The 19,890-nt window shown below is 47.1% G+C and overlaps 1 long non-coding RNA gene across 1 annotated transcript in view; it reads left to right on the top strand.

Annotated features, from left to right (window-relative positions):
* Positions 1-11,818, top strand: part of LOC138569326 (uncharacterized) — a 29,855-nt gene extending 18,037 nt beyond the window's left edge. The window contains exons 2-3 of the long non-coding RNA XR_011303211.1: positions 10,995-11,120; positions 11,207-11,818. This is a non-coding gene — a long non-coding RNA (uncharacterized lncRNA). The remainder of the gene's footprint in view (positions 1-10,994; positions 11,121-11,206) is intronic.
* The last annotated feature ends 8,072 nt before the right edge of the window (positions 11,819-19,890 follow it).

Genomic DNA, 19,890 nt, shown 5'->3' with positions numbered 1-19,890 from the left:
TTGACTAACACTATCTCCAGCACTGAGGTCAAAGTGCTGTGACCGTCGTGCAACACTCTCCTTCTTATTGTAATTGTTTATTTGTAAAGCACTTAAACACAAGTGAAGTATTTCAAAGCACTTCAAGGCGGGAAGGGACTACAGTTGTCATTCGTAGGCCTTGAAGATTCAGAATGATCTTAACAAAAAAACACTTATGTACGAGCGCGATACAAAGAAAATATCAATATCATTAGCATACTAGGCCAGATGCATTTCAACTAGTGCAAGCGCATGACAGGAATTAATGAGAGAAGGGAGGGAGAAGAGCATACAATCAATAAACTACCGTACTATGCCTATCGACTTGTCATATACTGCAAGTGCATGACAAAGAGTGGGGAGGGAAAGGGGGGCATACAGAATAAAAAACTACCGTACAAGGCCTGATCATACTTCAGATTGATTGGTGGTTGGTCGTCACTAATACGCCTATGCTCAAGTATTTCAGGTACAACCAAGCAAGGGAGGGAAGACAGAGAGGGGGCAGGACCGAACAAACTTGCTAGGCCTAGTACGTTCACAGTCGGGCAAGTGCGCAGACAGGAGGGGGGGCAAGTGCGACCAGTCCAGCAAGGGCCTGAGTTAAGTGCAGAGTGGTTTCCCCTCTCATTGAGCGTATTCCAAGTGCAGTAGTGCCAAGCAGAGTGCAGTGGGCCAGAGGCAAGTGCAGCACTGGAGAGGGAGCCTGGGCCCTTTGAAGCTCTGGAGGTGCACGAGGTGACAAGTTAGCGAACTGAGCAAGGTGGGAAGAGAAGGAAGGAGGGGAAGCAGGAGAGAAAATAAATGAGGTTAGCAGGGGAGAGGGAGAGAAGAAGAGGAAGGTCTTGAGGAGATTCCGGAATTTAGGAGGTCTGGCTCTATACGGAGAGAGGCAGGGAGGTTGTTCCAGAGGGAGGCACCTGCAGAGGATAAGGATCTACTCTAAATCTCTGTTTGCAAAAACAGCTCACTCGCATAGAGTTGGAGGAGGCTGAGCACGGGGCTCTTGAAGGAGAGTATTTAGGAAGAGAGCGATGTAGATAGTACCGGCACTGGCCCCAGAAAGTCTTATTTTTTTTAGTTTTTTTTTTTAGCATTTTAACAATACAACCAAACGACAGTCTGCTCAGCATGGCAGAGAAAATCGCTGTCATACATACACATTGCTGTTCAGTCCCATTTATCGGTTTGTCCCAAGTCCTCATTGTTTGTCTCAAGACTTTTCCGGATCCGTGTTCCTTCTCCGGACCTTTTGTGCAGTACTGTGCCCCCTCCTGCCCAACCCCAACGAGAAACAAACTAACTGTGCACGCTTCCCCTGCCCCCCCTCCCACCCGCTTACTCATTACCCCTCTACTTCCTCCTGCTGGGCGACTCTGCTTCGGCCTTCACCCTCTTTATGTTTGTTAAGACTGCTGCTGCTTATGTCTCATGGGGGCAGGTCATCTGAGCGCACAACATCCTTTGTACGAGTGCGTTCCACGCAGTTATGTTGTCACTGACCTCCTGCTGCCCCCTCCGTGCTGCTCTGTGCCATACCACTGTTGCTGCCTCCGCCCACTTTTTCCGATCCTCCCACCATGTCTCCACCCAGGGTCCCTCTGCTGTTTTCCATTCCATGGCGATCCAACGTTTGGCCAGGAGGCAAATAGGTCTTTCATCTTATCTATGTGAGTTTCTATGTGCCCGCGCTTGAGCAGTCCCAGCAAGCCTGCTTCTGGTGGCCATTCATGCATGCCTATTCCCACCAGCCGGACTCTTTCTGCTATGCCGTGCCAAAATGTATCAACCACCGGGCACTGCCAGAACATATGCAGTACGTCTGCTTTATCGGACTTGTACCTCGGGCATGTCTGTGTCCCCGTTCCTGGGAATTGTGAGATGGCGTGCAGTGTCATATATGCTCTGTGGTTAACCTGTAATTGTGTTAGCTTAAATCTCCTTGTGTAGATCTTACCTCTAGCCCATTCACCGTCTGTAAAGATGCGCCCAACATCTCTTTCCCACTAGGCCCTTGCGCAGAGCTTTGGTTTGCTCAGTGCGCCCCGTATGAATTCGTAGTGCCTGGTGATGACATGGCCGCCCTCCGCCAAGTCATACATAGTGTCCAACATAGCGTCTCCCACTATTGCATTCTTCACTGTCGGACACCTGCTTGCTACCAGCCTAGTCACCCTGTGGTATGCCAGGAACTGCCCTCCCGAGATGCCGTACTGTTCTGTCAAGTCATGCAGGCTCTGTAATACCCCGTCCTGGATCATGTCCCCCAGTGTGATTATCCCGCATGGATCCCAGTGTTGCCTAATGACTTGGGCCTCCTCTCCCGTCCTACTACAGGCCGTAACTAGGGGTATATTCTCGGAGTACGGTCCTGTTGTCCCACTAATTTCCACATTCTGTGCCAGTGTTCCTCCCAGTGCGGCCAGCCCTGATCCTTTTCCAGGCCACCCGTCTCTACCCATAGTACCTCCTTTAAGTAGTATGGCTGGACCCCCGCCCAGAGTAGCCTTGTGTCTAGCGACTCCTAATCCGCCAGTCCAAAACAAACTGCAGCTGTCCAGATAAGTAGTACACCTTGAAGTATGGTGCCCTGATGCCCCTGTCCCTGTAGTCCCTGTGCAGCATGTCTAGTGAAATTCGGCACCTTTTCCCTCCCAGATAAACCCCTGCACTGTTGAGTCTAGTTTGCAAGAAAATAAACCTCCAGGGATCTTGTAGGGTACATTTATAAAATTATACAATAGTCGTGGTAACCTTCTTATGGAGCACCACTCGGCCCATCACAGACAGTGGGAGTTTCTGCCAGAATGCGATTGATTTCTCAACCCCATGTAGCGCCTTCAATGTGTTTGCTTCGTGTTCTTTCTTTGGTGTTTGGTATATGTTTACCCCCAGGTATCGGAAAGTATCTACCTCCCACTTTAGCCCCAAGTGCGGCAGATGCTCGCGTTCTAACCTGGCTAGGCCAGCCAGCGGGAACAAGCTTGATTTCTCCATGCTGATAACCGACAGCTTTGCAAAGTTGTCCCCGGGGTTCAGCACATATAGCAGCATGTCATCCGCGTACAGAGATACCACATTGATGTCGCCTCCTTCTGGTATACTAGCTGGACAAAAATCCTTCCTGAGGAAGGTCGCAAGTGGCTCGAGTGCCAGTCTGAACAGCATGGGAGATAGCGGGCACCCCTGTCTGGTGCCTTTACCCAACCAGAGAGGATCTTGTAGCCTTCAGGGAGAAGTGTATCAAAATATGTGACAGAGCTGTCCTTAAACCAGGTCTCAGTGAGAGCAAGAACATCAAGGTCCAGGTGTTCAAGGAGGTGGCAGATGTCAGAGGAGTGCTTGACTGCAGAGCGAGAGTTAAACGTGGCAACATCGAACAGATTGCCATTTTTGAAAGACTTATCGGGGACGGAGAGGTCCCCCCCCACCCGTATGAGGCGAGGGTGCCAGAGAGATGGAGGCAAGAGAAGGCAGAGGGGCAGAGGGGAGTGCAGGCAAGGGAGCCGGGACAGTGGTAGATGGCAAGGGAGCCAGTGGAGGAGGGGCCACAAGGAGCAAGGGAGCCCCAGATTCATCAGCAGTGAGTGGCAAGGGCACCAGCGTGGGATAGGCTGGCAAGGTTGTCAGTACAGAGAGTGTGGGCAAGAGAGCCAGGATAGTAGAAGACGTCAAAGGAGCCACAGTAAAGAGAGGCGATGTGACCAGGGAGAGGCATGGTAGCCAAGGTATGCCTAGCAGGCAGGGAGGCCATAGGTGCAGTTGGCAAGGGAGCCAGTGAGGAGAAAGGTGGGAAGTTGATAAGATGATGAGGGAGGAGCCTATCAAAAAGGAGGAGGTTGGGTTGAGGCCCTTGTACCAAGATGGTACCATTTCGATAGACATTTATGATGACCTTGGAAGTCGAGGAGAGGGGAAGCAGGACCTCCCAGCGGGTGCCACCATTGATGTGTGAGGAAGAGTGGGGAGAGAGCAGAGCGACCATATGTAGTGTCCATAAGTCAGGGGAAGCAACGACAAAGGGGATGTTAGCGAGAGTCTCTTTGGTGGGTGCACTGATTAAGGTGTCAGTGATAGGAAGGCCTGCACTGGAACCAAGTGTGTCCTTCTTAAGTTTCTTCCTGCCAGACTTGTGAGTCTGTTATGCTCTCTCTACCTGGTTGTGTTCAACTTCCAGGGCTAACCAACTCTGGTACAGAGGAAGTCCCACTTAGATCAAGACACCAAGCAATAAAGCCACAGGGCTTACTTAAGTTGCTGTGTGTGGGTGTGCCTGTATGAGCAAAGAAACGTGTATATCTTCGGTAGACCTGGTCACTGGAGGTCCTTTGCTATCCACTCTTTTTTTTTTAACGCACAAGATTACTTTGTGGGGTCCACTTTTTCAGCGTGGGAACTGGTGATTATTCAGATACCATTTAATGTGTGGCCTCAGAATATCTTTTCTTCTAGAGTAGCCCTCATAACATATGTGGGCTGCTATCCTTAGGAGTAGGGTGCACGGATCTTCTGCCCATTTGAGAGTAGGGACGGAGATTAGTGTCTTGGTGGGGCTTGGGGCCACATTTCAGAGAGGAACTGTTTCACAGGTCATGGGACCTTTTTTCTTTTATTGACCTTCGTAAGAAGTGTGTGGACCCCCAAGTATTGGATCGCTCTTGTAATTGCTAGATAAAACAAAGGTAAAAAGGGGATTTTTGTAGACCCATCCGTTGTTACGTTCTGCTTTCAGGTGTTTTTTTTTTTTGTTTTGATCTGGCTTCTTTCAGGATTGTTGTCCAGTATTGCCTTTGTGATATATTTCATTTAGTGCTTTGCCACTTGGATTGGTTTTTAGTACAGGAGTCCATAATACAACGGTTTTACTGGGGGAATACTTCCTCCACAACAAGATATTTTGGTCTTTTATCAGAGGGGTATTCCGATTGATTTCTTGGGATATCCTTGGTTTTTAAAAAGAGGTCGACCGGTTTCGATGATTATTATTTATCATCTTCAGGACCGTGATTTGTGGGCCTGTCTTGATATGATCAGGAAAAGGATGTGAAAAGGATGGGATCTGAGAAACCATCATCCCATCTACCTGAGGAAAGAAAAGAAAACCAGAATAGGTTTTTTCTTTTCGTGAGGATATACTATTTAGATAATCACATGGCTAAATTACTGGTGAGTTAGACTAATTTAATTAATAAATAACACATTTTTTATAGACAGTATTTTATATTGGCGAAAAGGGGGACATCAATCTGTTTAACCCAAAACAAGGGTTTTTCCCCAAAATCGATTGTTACCTTCCGTGCAGCTCTGCTGGTCAGATGCTGTTAGCCGTGTTGCTATTATGGACGGCTGGAAGGTTCCATCTTTGGTATCCTGTAAGACACAATATAGTAATGTGTCAATATATGTGCTTCGCCACTGCTAGGTACACAAAAAGGTTCATGAAAAGGTTATCTCTGTTCATTATGTTAAGTGCCTCTTTCAATATGCGTGGCTGTGGCCTTGTGATGGATGGCCAATAGTCTGCATATATATACACCCTGGTGGAAGCATGGCGCCATGTGGGCCGTGCAGTGTGGGGCGTGTCCCAAAGGTCGTGACACGCTAGTTGTCTTTGGGCGCCTGCTGTGAGCAGAGCTGCCCGTGTAACCACAGGAACAGTGCTAGGTGAGGTCACTTAATGTTCTCGATCGCTAGTGCGGCAGTCTTCTGTGCTTGCCTCGGCTCGCGATCGTGAGCATTTTCTTATTTGCATAAAACATCCGCATGAGGCACGGGTGTTGGCTAGAGAAGGGCAGACCTGCCCGTGTCATTGCAGGTGGTTGCCGGGTTCAGTGGAATGAAAACTCTCGATTGCGAGCGCGTGTTAAGAATTGAAACACAATGGATACAGGAGAATAATTCAGAGGTTCTCGTAAAAGGATACAGACTGGTAGCAATAAAGGATACACTCGAAGTCTTCTTCCACTGGAAGATGTCAGAGGTAGGGCGTAGTGTATCAAAAGAGAACCTTCTAACTAATGTCACTCTCTGACTAGTAGAATCCACAGTCAGATAGAGCTATTAGTGGGAAGGGCGTGAGTGGACCAAGATTCACCAGGCTGTTGATAAAGAGGAACGAATTTTGAATGATGATTGGAATTGAAGGACAATAAGAACCTATGTTGAACACACTAACCTGGAGGTGTAGCCACGGAAACCTGGGTGTGTAGCCAAGGAAGTCTCAAGAAGTCCGAAGAATCCAAGGAAACAACGGCAAGGAAAGTGTAGTGAGGGATCTAACCCGAGCAGAACGAGGGCCGCACTAGAGACGGGTTGGTGCACACACAGGAAAGCGTCCAGAGTCCAGTGCACGTGTAGAAGGAGAGTATTAGAATGTTGATCTAGGAGGTAAAAGTCCTTAATACAGTAGAAGTTCGATGAACGCAGAATCTTGATAGATGAGGCAGAGCCGTAATCTGCAGGGTGTTGATGCTGCCGGGTAGACAGCCGAAGTCTCTATACAGCAATAGGAAGCTGCGGTGTGGAGCAACAATGCAGTAAGCTTCTAATAGAAATAGCAGGAAGATGTTGCGGGTGAATGGTGGGACTCCGGTTGAATGAGGAGTAGAGAACCGCGTCGGAACGCGGGATGGCAACCGTATCTTAGGAAATAGAAAAAAACATCTGCGAAAGGCAGAAGTAAGCTCCGGAACGCGAAATGAACAACAAACGATCATAAGCGTGGTTGCAAGACTTCCGCTTCGTTAAATGGAGTCAGCTAACGTGCGTAGGACACACGTTAACGTAACGTCATCGCGTTGGTCATGTGATCCATGCATTTGGATTAGCACCTCCCAGATAACTTCCATTGAGTGTAGAACGGTCTAGCCGTTCTCAAGGTTGAGGATGCCGGAAAACAGGAATTTTTTGGTTTCACAACAGAGCCAGCTGGAGAGGACGGAGAGGGCGGAGAGGTAGGCATGACAGCGCGGCAACCTGCTGTGCTGGCCGCGGCTCGCGATCGCGAGTACACTTCCACTTGTACAAAGCATTTTTTTTAGAAATCACATTCTGATGTGCATGCCGTAAGAGCAAGTCGCTTAACGGATTGTTCGGATGGCCTCTGCTCTCGTCAGGCCGTGGGATGCCAGGGCTCTCGCTCTGAGTGTCAACCAACGATTGCCTGGCAACGGAGATGGCTTTATATAGTCCGTCTTTGCTGCTGCTGTCCCTGGTTGCATGAGGCAGCCATCTTTGAGCGTATTGGCTCCTATGGGATACTATGTGTGTCTGGCACTGTGTATAGTGGTGGCAAGCCTCCTGGGGCTAACGCTTATTGTGTTTTTTTGCGTGGAAATTTGTGATATTTGACAGCAATATTTCAGCACCTTTTTGTGCTATGAGATCGTAACGTGACATATATTAATTCATTAGGACATTGGCCACACTATATAATTGTTATATTCTCCCCTCGTAATCAGTGCTGGTCTAGAGTAGATTTTGGGGGAGTTCTTATTTTGCAGTCTGGGTGGCCCGTATCATATATGCACTATTCAGCGTGGGGAAAAAGGTGTACACACAACATTGACCAAAACCATTGTTCATATTCATGTTTTGGTGTCATGTTCCTCCATGATTCGTTGTTATAACATGTTTGTTATTCTCTGTAACGTAGTCTAGTCCTCATTTTTCTCCTTTTTTCCTTTTCTTCATCTATTGAAGATGTTCATTTCATTAGGGCGAGGTTGTTCCACGTTCAACCGATTTATTTTTTTTACTGTGTCTAGTCTGAAAATCCAGAGTTGTTCTCGTTTCAGAAGCATTTGTCCAAAATCCCCACCCGTTCTTGGGGGTGTTCGTTTTTCAAGGATTGTCCATGTGAAATCATCCTGAGTATGCCTTTCTTGGACGAAATGACTCACCAGAGGGGCCGTTAGTTTTTTGGTGCGGATACATGATTTATGTTCGAAGAGTCTCTTCTTCACCTCCCTCGTTGTCATGCCCACATATCGGAGGGTACAGGGACATGTGATAAGATAGACCACCCCTTTAGATTTGCAATTGGTTAGATTTCTTTGTTGCCAGGGTGTGTGCCATCCTATCTCAATGGTTTTGCTCCTTAAGGTTTGTGCACACATGGAGCAGCCCCCACACAGTGTATGTCCCGTGGGTTTTTCTACTCCCAGATTGTGTTTTCTTCATTGTCGTCTCATTCTTTTAGTGTATGTACAAGACTTTCTCTTAAGTTTCTGCGTCTTTTGATAGCAAAGGACGGTTGGGCCAAGGTACTTGAGCCTGTGTTCAGAATGGGCCACAATTTCTTGATTTCTTTTTTGATGGTATTGAACATCGGGGAATAGCTCATTACAGCAGTTATCTCTTCTCTTTTTGAGTCTTTTTTATGTTGCTGGAGTGTGATTTCCCTTGGTATGTTTCTGGCCCGTTTGCATGTATCATTGACAATTTTCTTTGGATAACCTCTTTCTCTCAGCTGTTTTTTTAGTGCTCCGGATTGCTCTTTGAAGTCTTCTAGTCTTGTGCATGTTCTGCGGTACCGAAGGCATTGGCCAAAAGGGAGGTTGTCCTTCAGGGCTTTAGGGTGGTAGCTGTTATACCGCAGGAGTGAATTTCTGTCAGTGTCTTTTTTATAGACTCGAGCCCCTAATTCGTCTCCTTGGGTGGTAATATGGAGGTCCAAAAAATGTGCCTCTGTCCTATTTGCATCAATGGTAAATTTGAAATGTATATTGCAGTTGTTCAACCACTGGTGGAAGGCTATAAGTTCTTCTTTTGTCCCTTGGAATATCATAAGGACGCCGTTGATATATCTTTTCCATATCTTTATCTTATCCAGAAAGGGATTTGTGTTGGCATAGGTAAATTCATTTTCAAAATGTTCGACATAGAGATTTGCTAGACTAGGCGCAAATGTTGCGCCCATTGCTGTTCCGGAGATCCGCTGGAAGAATGTTTTCTCAAGAATAAAGAAATTCCTGGTAAGGGCTATTTCTGCAAGTTCAGTAATGAAGCCTGCATGTCCTCCTGCTATTTTTGGATCGTTGATCAGAATTCTTCTCACCGTTTCAACTTGGGGGATATTGGTGTAAAGGGCCTTGATGTCCATCGTGACCAGCCATTGGGTGGTTTGGTCAAAGGTTAGAGTCGTTAGATTCAATATTGCTGTTGAATCCTTATGAAACATATGATGTCATCTTTGGAATCCTGTTGCGTAGAAATCTATCCACATATTGTGAGAGGGGTTCCAGAATTGAGTTTATACCCGACACTATGGGCCTGCCTGGTATCGGTGTTACCCCCTTATGCACTTTTGGTAATGCACAAAAGGCTAGCAACCTTGGGTGTGCTGGTGTGAGGAAGGATGCTTCTTTTTCGTTGCTATACTCCTCATTTAGTGCTTCTTCCACCACTGCAAAAGATTTAAGACTACAGGTGTTTGGCAGTAAACCCACTTGGTAGCAGTCTGTACCACACAGATTTACTTGGTAGCTGTGGCTGAGCAGTCAGACTTCCCTCAAGATGAGTTAGGCAGTATATAGAGTATACATAATAGGTACAGAGATACAGTAGCACAAGCAAACACTGACCAGAGCTTTGGTGTAAAAGTATATAATTATTTATTTAAAGACACACTTGTAAATTACACTAGCACAAAGAGGTAAGTAAATTCAGCACACAGTCACAGAACTTTCTCAAATTGTCTGACTAAATGGAGCATTTACATGATCAAATGCCCGTGCAATCTATTATATATAGGTAAAAGCAAACGCGAAGTGAGGCAAAGGATTTGCGAGCATAGGTCCTGCCTCAAAAACAAAATAGAGGACAAACCAATGGTGGCCCACTTCGTCCTAAAGAAACACAAACACACAGAATTGAGATGGTGTGTTATCCAAACCATCGATGCAAAAGCTAGAGGGGGAGACAGGGATTTAGAATTGAGAAAATTAGAGCAAAAATGCATACACCATTTAGATAGGGTAAAAAACGGTTTAAATGTGTCCATTGAGTGGAATCTGTTTTTCTGAAAGTAGACCCCAATGCGAAACAAAACCACTAATGGAGCGTTACCTGTGTTTTTGGTTGTTTTTCAGTCTTTCTGTTGGTTTAGCAGTAAGCACTCAGTGTCAAATGTTATCAAACAAAGATTTGTCCTTGATCTCCGATGTAACAATGAATACAATGGTGAAAGGAATGTTAACTGCCAGTCGCACATTAATTGTAAGCAGCGACTACCAAATTGAATGTAATGATCCTCTGCCACACCCCACTCAATTTACACACTGGTGCCTGACGCATACCCATAGCACTGCATTGAGGTGACTAGCCAGTGGGTACCAGTACCCCTAGTCCCCGCATTGTGAGAATAGGAGATACGTGTCCGGCACCCTCAAAACATCAGGCGAGCGCAGTCTGAGACACTACTTCCCTGGATCTCATAAGACAGCGATACTAATCGCGCGCGCATGCGCACATGATTCACGGTCGCGTAGATACGACCGACGCACCCACAAGTAGCCTACACGCATCTACAGCCACCGCCACAGACACGGCCAGCAACAGCTATGACCTGACGCAGGTAAGCCCGCCGCATCAGAGCGGTCTCCCTCCCACATGCCATAGACGCTAAGCCGGCACAAGAGGGAGCACTCCTTGCACCAAGGCTGTTTATAACTGATCCAAGACTTAGCTGCAACTCAGTGTTTAGTCACACACACCAAATTTGTGATGTACCTACCGAGCATGGACATAGCTCTGAGCTGATCAGAGTATCAGATCCAATGCAACTGTTCACTACCACTGCCAAAATGGCGTTTTTTCAGAAATAGGCTATTTTTGAGTTCACTCGACAGAGTTACACTATGGGCACGAGTAGATTTTCACCACCACCGCCAGAAATGGCTGTTCATGCACGCAATTTATGTGTACAGAAGTTGTTGACAACACAACCAGATAATTATTATCTTCCCCTACAGCTATTTAGCTGAAGCCCAGACCCTAGTCATACAGGATCCAATAATACAAGGCGCACAGAAGGCTCCTTAAGTGAAGAACTGGATAATTCTTCTCCACACCTGTGACACTGGAAAGCAATGGCTCAGGTAGGATCATGTACAGCACACTTCTCAGGCACCATTGTCCCTGTAGAGATACACCCACGTTCTAATTTTAACCTTCTTACCTTTAGATGTTCCAACTTCGGGGCACATCAGTGACACCACTCTGTCCACTTCAACAGTCCTGAAGACGGCCCTAGAATACCAGCCACCTACTACGTGCCAGAAACACCCTTTAGTATCAACTAGACAGATGTTGGGTCATCACGACCACATTCTAAGTCACTATTTGTACTAACCCACACTGTGCAAAAAACTAAATGCAAAGAGTCAATGTATGAGTTTTGTTATGCCTTAAGTAGTGTATATCCCCGGCAACTACAGGCAGGAAAGAGGTTATGGCAATAGCCCGGTTACACAATTTTTTATTTTTCATGTGGTTTAAAAATAGCATATGTGTAACATGCAAATTGGGTGCTCTCTTATGTACAGATCATATGTGGTGATTTATTAAATGTGTGCTGGATCTATTCCCGGCAAGTGTCAGACAGGTTGACTGAGCTTGCTACACTGCCACTGGTCCGATGGGCATAGAAACATTGGCAACAGACATGTAATGAGTCAGCCCAGCGGTGTATCAGTAAAAGGAATGAGTAGCCCGTCCTCCTCTCAACATCGGGAGAACGAGGGGCCACTTGGGTGACGTGTCCGGTACCCCCGGGCTGTTGCTCATGCAGACATTATTGTTGGGGTGTTGTCAGGGAGGGGAAGGGGCCACTGCTAGCTGGGGAGGGCTGGGTGGGTCGGGGGTGTCTTGGGGATTGTTTGGGGTAGGGTGGGAGTTGAGGGAATTTGGGTTAATGCAAAATGGGTCACGTCGTCTCATTTGGATCACAAGCTCCTCAGCAGAAGGTATAGGCAAATGGAGTAGCTTAGCCTTTCTATTCAGCCCGCACCCCAGAAAATGGCATATAAGGCAATCATTTGGAATGTGAAAGGACTGAATGACCCACGAAAAGCGCGGAAAGTGATGCAATACTGCGAAAGACATGGGGCGAGGATAGTCATGCTTCAGGAGACCCATTTTAAAGGCAAAGGGAAGGAAAGAGTGGCCAGGAGCTGGGGAACCAGTACATTCTACACAACATACTCAGCCTACTCGGCAGGAGTTATGACGCTGGTCCACAGGTCACTGTGATTTCGGGTGAGCGACACTGTGATAGACCCAGGAGGGCGGTATGTAATTGTGTCTGGTGCGATAGGGAACACGTCACTGACTCTAGTTAATATATACAGGCCAAATGTAGATGACCCTGAATTCTTTAACACGTTGCTTGGGCTCTGCCTTAAATTCACACACACCAACTTGTGGGCGGGAGACTTAAATGTGGTACTGGACCCTCCGATAGATGGAACAGAAGGGGAGAGAAGGAGATCAAAGGTGGCGGAGGCAGTGCTGAACGCCATGGAAACATTTGATTTGCGGGACGTCTGGAGGCTGCTACACCCAGGGGTGGAGGGCTTTACACACCACTCAACGGCTCACAACACCTCATCCATATTGGACTACATTCTGTTATGCCCGCACCTGGTACACTGCACGGGCGACTGCACACTATTACCAAGGACACTCTCGGACCACTCACCAGTTTCATGGTGCTTGCGTCTAGAGGAAACACCTCCTCGCCCACGCTGGAGGTTTAAACCTGCAGCGCTGCTAGACATAGCCTTTAAGAGCGAACTACCCAGCTTAATCAAACATTTCTTTTCAGGAGAACCTGGGTACGATAACCGGGAGGAAAACACTGTGGGAGGCACTGTGGTGCTAAGGGGATGATGCCTGTTTACGGAGATGGGGGTACTCAAGCTGATTCGCAGGAAACTAACCGAAACAGAACTCAATATTAAATATTGGGAGGTGGAGGCAGGAGATTGAACACGCTGAGCATGCTCGCTAAACTGAAGGAGGGAATAGATTGATTTCATGAACTAACTGAACAGGAGGTGAAGTACTTCACTCAACCACAATGGTTCAGAGATATGGGGAGGAGGGAAGGCCCAGTAGACACTTGGTGACACTGGTAATGCATGAGCGGGGTCACAGAGAAATCAATGCGGTGCAATCGACTGGGTGGAGGGAAAGTTGTGAAACCCAGCGAGATCGCAGAGGTCTTCCGCGGATACTATGAATCCTTGTACTCCACGCAAGGCACTCTCCCGGAAATGGCTCTCACAGAGTATATTGAGGCGGCGGCTCTCCCTAGACTCAGTGAAGAGGCGGCAGAGGCCCTGGTGCCCCCCTCACGGTAGAGGATATACTGAGGACAGTGTGGGAACTCCCATCATCCAAAGCGCCCGTAACCAATGGTATAATGGCAGGATTTTATAAAGAGTGGGGCCCAGAAGTGGCATCTCACTTGTTAGGAGCCTGGGAGGAGGGCATGGCATTGGGACAACTTCCACCTACTATGAGGGAAGCAGTGGTAACCTTAATCCTTAAGCCGGGTAAGGACCCGCTGGACTGCTCGTCATATCGTCCGATATCACTGCTTAACTTAGATACAAAAATCTTTGCTAAAATACTGGCAGACCGCCTACTGCCGTACATCACGCAGATAGTTCACAGATACCAATCAGGGTTCATTCTGGGGAGGTCTACCTCGCTGAACCTGAGGAGACTCTTTGCGATTCTAGCCCAGATAGACCCTTCCAGGCAGGCGATTGCAGCGCTGCTGGACATGGAAAAAGCATTTGATTCGGTCGAATGGGACTACCTGTTTGAGGTCTTGTCCCAGGTGGGGATCCGAGCTTACTTCCTAAGGGTGGTAAGACTACTATACTCAGCCTCGGGCAACAGGATTAGCATATGGAGTTTGCAGTCAGACCTGTTTAGACTGGGGAGGGGAACCAGGCAAGGGTGCCTCCTCTCCCCCCCTAATATTTGCCATACCAATTGAGGTATTAGCATGCAGACTGCGGAAGTACCATGGGCATAGGGGCCTGCCTATGGGGGGGGTCGAACAAACTCTTCTCGTACGCTGACGATGCCATTATGTACCTCAAAAACCCAGGGGTCAACCTGGCCCCCCCGACGCAAGAAATAGCAAAGTTTAGAGTAGCCTCCGGACTCTGACTGAACCGTTCCAAGTCCATGCTGTTCCCTCTCAATGCAACTACCACACGCCCGCCTAACACCTAAGGGTTTGTGTGGGAAGAGTCGGTCATCCCATATCTGGGAATCTAGGTCAGTAGAGAGGTCCAATCACTACTCAGAGACAATCGCATGGAATACTTGCAGATCCTAACGAAAAATGTAGACAAATGGTGCAGGCTCCCGTTCACGCTTACGAGTAGGGTAGCTGTGGCCAAAATGGAAGTAGTGCCTAATCTCCTCTACATGTTTCAAAACATAGCGGTGTGGCCAGGGGTGAAATTCTTTCACATGCTGCACACCCAACTAGTCAACTTGGCATGGTACCCAAAAGCTTGTTGCATAAGTTGGTAAGGTTATCACAACCATGGGAGGAAAGGGGGATAAGTGCACCAGACATTAAAGCGTACTTCCTGGCGGCCCAACTATCGTTCACCCAATACTGGATGCCGGGTGCGCAGTGCTTACCCCATGTGCGTAAAGAACAGAGGTCTGTGTAGCCGCACTCCCTACAGGGGGTATTAATCTTGGGCAAGATAGCGGACAAGTGTGGGATTGACCCGGTGGCTTGTACGGTGCATGCATGGAGGAGGGCCTTGAAAAGACTCAGGGTGGGACATCCCTTTGACCCTGGCCTTTCATTATGGCATATAGAGGTCCTACAGCCAACTTGTGACGTGTCCCTGGCACAGGATTGGGGAGGGGCGGATACTGAGCAGATGGAGGATTTATACCCGGCTGGCATGTTCGTGTCACAAGAGCTATTTATCGATAGGATGGGGAGAGGGCTCCAGCGTAGACTCCAGTATCTCAGGATGAAAGCAGCGTTTAGAGAGTGGTACCTAGCCTTCCCCGCCATGCCAGAAAGCACACCGCTCCTACACTATATCAAGAATTCCATAGGCTGTAGGGGGGTACTATCATCTATATACAAAATTATGCAGGCAGACACACATTGCGAAACCCCTAAATACAAAAGTAGGTGGGAGGAGGACACTGGGGAGTCATTTAGTACCAAACAACGGAAGGTGTTGTGCTTAGTTACCCACACAGGAGCCCTTAACTCCAGGTTGCAATTAATACAACTCGAAACACTTCATAGGGCTTATATCACCCCAGCACGGGTCGAGAAATACGATGCCTCCAAGTCGGCCAGGTGCTCGAGATGTTCCACAGAGCCCGCAGACATCACTCGCATGTTATGGGCGTGTGTAAAGTTAAGACACTTTTGAGGGAATGTAATGCAGATAATGTCAGAAATGTTGTGGGCGCACAATCCCGTGTACACTAGTGTGTAGAATGTTTGGATGGTCTCCGGGGGTGCCGAAGTGTAACCGTAAACTACTGGCGACCTGTATGATAGTAGCTAGATGGCGTATACTGATGAAGTGGACTAATTCATCTCCGCCAGGAACGTCCAGATGGCTGAGAGATTTAATCTGGATGAGCAATACTGACATGGACTATGCTGCCCTCTGCGGGACCCAGAACAAACCAAATAACATTTGGGGGCCCTTCACGGCCTATCTGTTGACACAAGATAATGCTCCGAACTGAGGGGGATTGCACAGGGGAGGGAAAACAAGACTATCCAGCCCCCCTGGAGCTCCAGCATGGAAGTACCTAGACCAAAGTGGGTCAATAATTGCATCCTAAATGCTCATTTGTAAAGTATACAATGATGGCTGGGCCGATGAATATACAATTTTCTGTTTATAGCAAGGTGATCTGATGATGTGAACTGGTTAATAAAGACATGTTTGAAAAAAAAACTTTGCCCTTGCTTCCCATTCTTTCAGGCATTTGTTGTTTTTCTCATGTACTAGTTCGAACTGGAACTGTTAGGATTGCATGTGCCTTGTTTCCCACTACCCCTTCTTTCCATCCTTCAGCTATGTAAACTTGTCCATACACCAGCAGCTCTGGTCTTTCCCAGCATCCTGGTTCTCCTCCTATCTCTTCTGGTCCCTTTTGGGACATGGTAACTCCTTTTATATCACTACCCTTGTTTCTCCCTTTTGTGGACCTTCATTTATGTTTTCTATGGCCTGAACTTCCAGAAATCATCCATAATTTCTTGAGTCTTTATATAGTTATCTTCATATGAAAGCGACCTTTTGGACATCCATCTTAAGGTAGCTCTTTCACCTTGAAATCATCCTCTTGTGGTGCACAACGATAAATGCTTGAGGCATTGTGCCCTTGCTGCTGGAATTTCAGTTGTCACAAACGTTCTGGATACACTCAGACATAACAGCAATCGCCAGTGGTTTGTTTACCTATTTTGTTCATATGCTTATACCACATGTTATTAGACCTGGGCCGAATCAGTTAGATATGAATCAACCTGACTTAAATCTAAGTCTGCACTGTGTCTACTTCTCCTTACTGGTTTGGCAGTGCTTATCATCCGACCTGATATGGTGGCCATGCGTGGTTACGTTAGTATGGGTCACAGCTTGTGCATCTGCAAAAAATAATCTTTGTACGAGGATGAGGGTAAAGAGGTAAAGACAACACAAGGCACACAATATCACAATTGCACTTTTAGTAATGGTACCCATTACTTACTCCTCTTCGGTATCTTGTGCTGCTCCAAATGTGGTGAAGAACCCACCTGAAATTCCTCAAAAATGCTTGATTATGTTGTTAATGTATGTTAGATCAAGCTCTATAGGTGTAGTATTGTGTGAGTGTGATGAAGAACAGTTGTTCCCACACAATACAGATTCTGAGGTTACTGAGCACTTCTATGACAGATGGGTACGTCGTGGATATGTTTGGGCATGATAAAGCAAAAAGCATGACAAAGTAGACCAGGAGGCACCCTTTTCTCTTGTTCAGATTGTATGACGAATTGCACAAAGTGATCCTGGAAAGTTAGGGGCCTCTGGGAAGTCATGGAACACAGAAATACCAGTCCCTACTTTCACAATCAATAGCTATTTGTAAGAAAAAGACAGTAGGCCTCATTCCGACTCATTCCGATACCTGCAAATGTGGATACTGTTTTTCAGCACCTGGTCCCGCCGGATTACGGGTGCTGGCGGAGTGGTGTTGGACTCCATGAGGGGATTTGCCGTTGTTACCGTGTGAGTCTTGGCTGCAAGTCTTTTGCCTGTCTTTGTCTTGATTTGGTGTTTTGTTCTTCCTCTTGCCTCAAATCGCCCTCTTCTTTGTGGCTGGGAAAGATCTCTGCCCGACAGGGGTTCACGTCTCAAATGTAGTTCCAGGCTCTCTTTCCTCATATTTTCACTGCACGATCGGTTGCTTCCTCCACAGTATAGTGGCTCTAAATCTGGGCTTATACCAGGTCCGGGTAAAGTTCCGAAGCAGCAGAGTACCCAGGGTAGAGTAATGGTGATGCCAAGCGATTTTCATTGGCCTCTGGGATGTTGTCCTCCTCTCTCGACAATGCAGCTAACTCTTGTTTAGAGTTCCTTTTATTTTGGCTATTTTTTCTTTCAATAGGCCGTTTAGGCATTCGCACATCCCATTCGCTTGTGGGCGATAAGCACAGGAAAACATATGCTGTATGCCCAGTAAAGTTATTATATGCTGGAATACTTCATTAGCCAAGTGTGGACCATTGTCAGACCGCAGGACCTCTTACACACCCCAGCGTGGGAAAACGTCTCTAACCAGGAACCTTGCTGCTCTAAGAGCATCAGGGTGTGAACAGGGACCGGCCTCGATCCATCAGGAAAATTGACACACAACCACTATCATATAGCGGTAGCCCTGACATTCTTCGAGCATGTCTATATAATCTACATGAAGATGTTGAAAAGGACTTAGTGGACGAGATATGGCTCCTCTCGCTACTGTGAGAAACCAGAGGGTGTCTCACCCGCTAGTCGGGTGGGGGTGAGATAGCCGCTGGTGAGATGCGGTATTCCCCCTTATTTTGTTTATCCAACCCATCCTATGTTTTAGGATGCTCCGAAGTCCCAACTCTCCCCCTTTTTTACACAAACGCTGGGCCGAAGAAGAGGGTGACTGAGAATAACAACATAAACTTTCACACATCATACAAGTCAGGTCCTGCTAATCGAGTCAGGCAAAGTCGGGTACTTTAATCTAAGTGCATACACCTGATACCAATTATCTCTCCTCACATGAATAAAAGGCAGAACCCAAAGACACACTCTGAGCAAGCCGTAACACGAGAACCAGCATGCATGGGGGCCGGGTCAAAGGCAAAACTGTTGGAGCAGGGCGACGGACCAAAGGACGAGATCAGTGGGTCGGAAAACCCTGGAGTTCCCTACTGGCGTTCGTTGCCTCCGACAGGCCGTGAAAGAAACATGGAGAAGGCCAGATCCTGCCAGTGAAAACTGCATTGTGTTTCAAGGAAACCAGCGAGCCTCCCAGGTGAACGGCAGAGTTGGGGAGGTGAGGCCAAACCTGTGGTACTAACCTTGACTTGTGAATTGGAAATCCATACAGCAAAGACGAGAGACACATAGTCAGTGAGTTGGCAAGCTACCTGAAAGACCAGTGTGTGTTAAAGTTTGAAATAGCAACATTTTATTACAAGTGAAGGCTGCACGCATGTGAATGAGACGCGAGAAAAGGCTGACCTGTGAATTAACTTTGGAGTAAAAGACAGCTGCGAGTTCAGCGATACTAAGTAATGGAGTAGTCAGTTGAATGGAAGTAGCCCACTCGAATGTCTGTAATGCATTGCTATTCCACCTGGTCTTTATGGAAAAAGTGTAGAAAGTGGCATAAGAGTGATACATGCCTCCTCCAAGATGGCGCCCAAATGGGTCTCTAGATCTAACTCTCAAATTCAGACTACTTTATTTCAAAATGGCCATCGGCCTTTCCACACAGGCCAGAATAAATAGCCTCGCCTCCACAATGCTGTGCGTTGCTTCGATCTTGAACCATATGATTCTGTATGTTTTCCTCTCCTCCTGGCTTTTCTCTATTTCCTAATTACTTCCTTTTTCACCTTTCCCACCTTGCTAGATGCCTTTACCTTTCTTGTCTTTCCCCTCTCTTACTTTCCATCGTTCTGCATCTACACCCGACTCTGAGTTCTAGTGCGCAGCCCGTTCCCCATTCCAGGATAACTTGAGCTTCTGTACAACATGTTCACCAGAGAAAAGAATTCTGTCGAACTAAGTATTTCTTCTATTGCTTTTCAAATCTGGGATACCTCTCGGAATCATTTTCCTGTGCCACGTCCCTCATTCTTATCGGCTTTCAACATCATCCGCTCTCTGCCGAGCCTTCGGCTATTCCGTGGTAGCCCTTTCCCGTGCCGCTCCCTTCATTACCAATGTTCCACGTTGCTTTATTCACTACTGAGCCTCCGGCAGAATTGCAGCAGCACCTTTCAGTGTCGCGTTCCTATATTGCAAGTGTTATCAATCTCTATACTATTGTTATTCCTTTCCTCCATTGTTGGTTCACTTTAACTGTTTCAAACCTCTTGGTACGAATTTGGAAGTCAAGCAACTGCACTTTACAATCAGCATCACCATAATACACCCGAGGACATTGGGTTTTATTCCCCAGGAGGGTTTCCTAGACTCTACCTCCATCTCTGGTTTCAATCTTCAGGAACTTGTGTGGGGTCTGGAAGGTTCTCCAATTACTTCAAGAAACGCACCTCTGTTCAAGTAAGGTCCATTGAGTCTAAGCGGTCCTGCA

This window comes from Ambystoma mexicanum, chromosome 2q, assembly GCF_040938575.1.
Source record: "Ambystoma mexicanum isolate Mex_15411 chromosome 2q, UKY_AmexF1_1, whole genome shotgun sequence".
Classification (NCBI taxonomy): domain Eukaryota; kingdom Metazoa; phylum Chordata; class Amphibia; order Caudata; family Ambystomatidae; genus Ambystoma; species Ambystoma mexicanum.
This window is presented reverse-complemented; position numbering and strand designations above follow the sequence as displayed.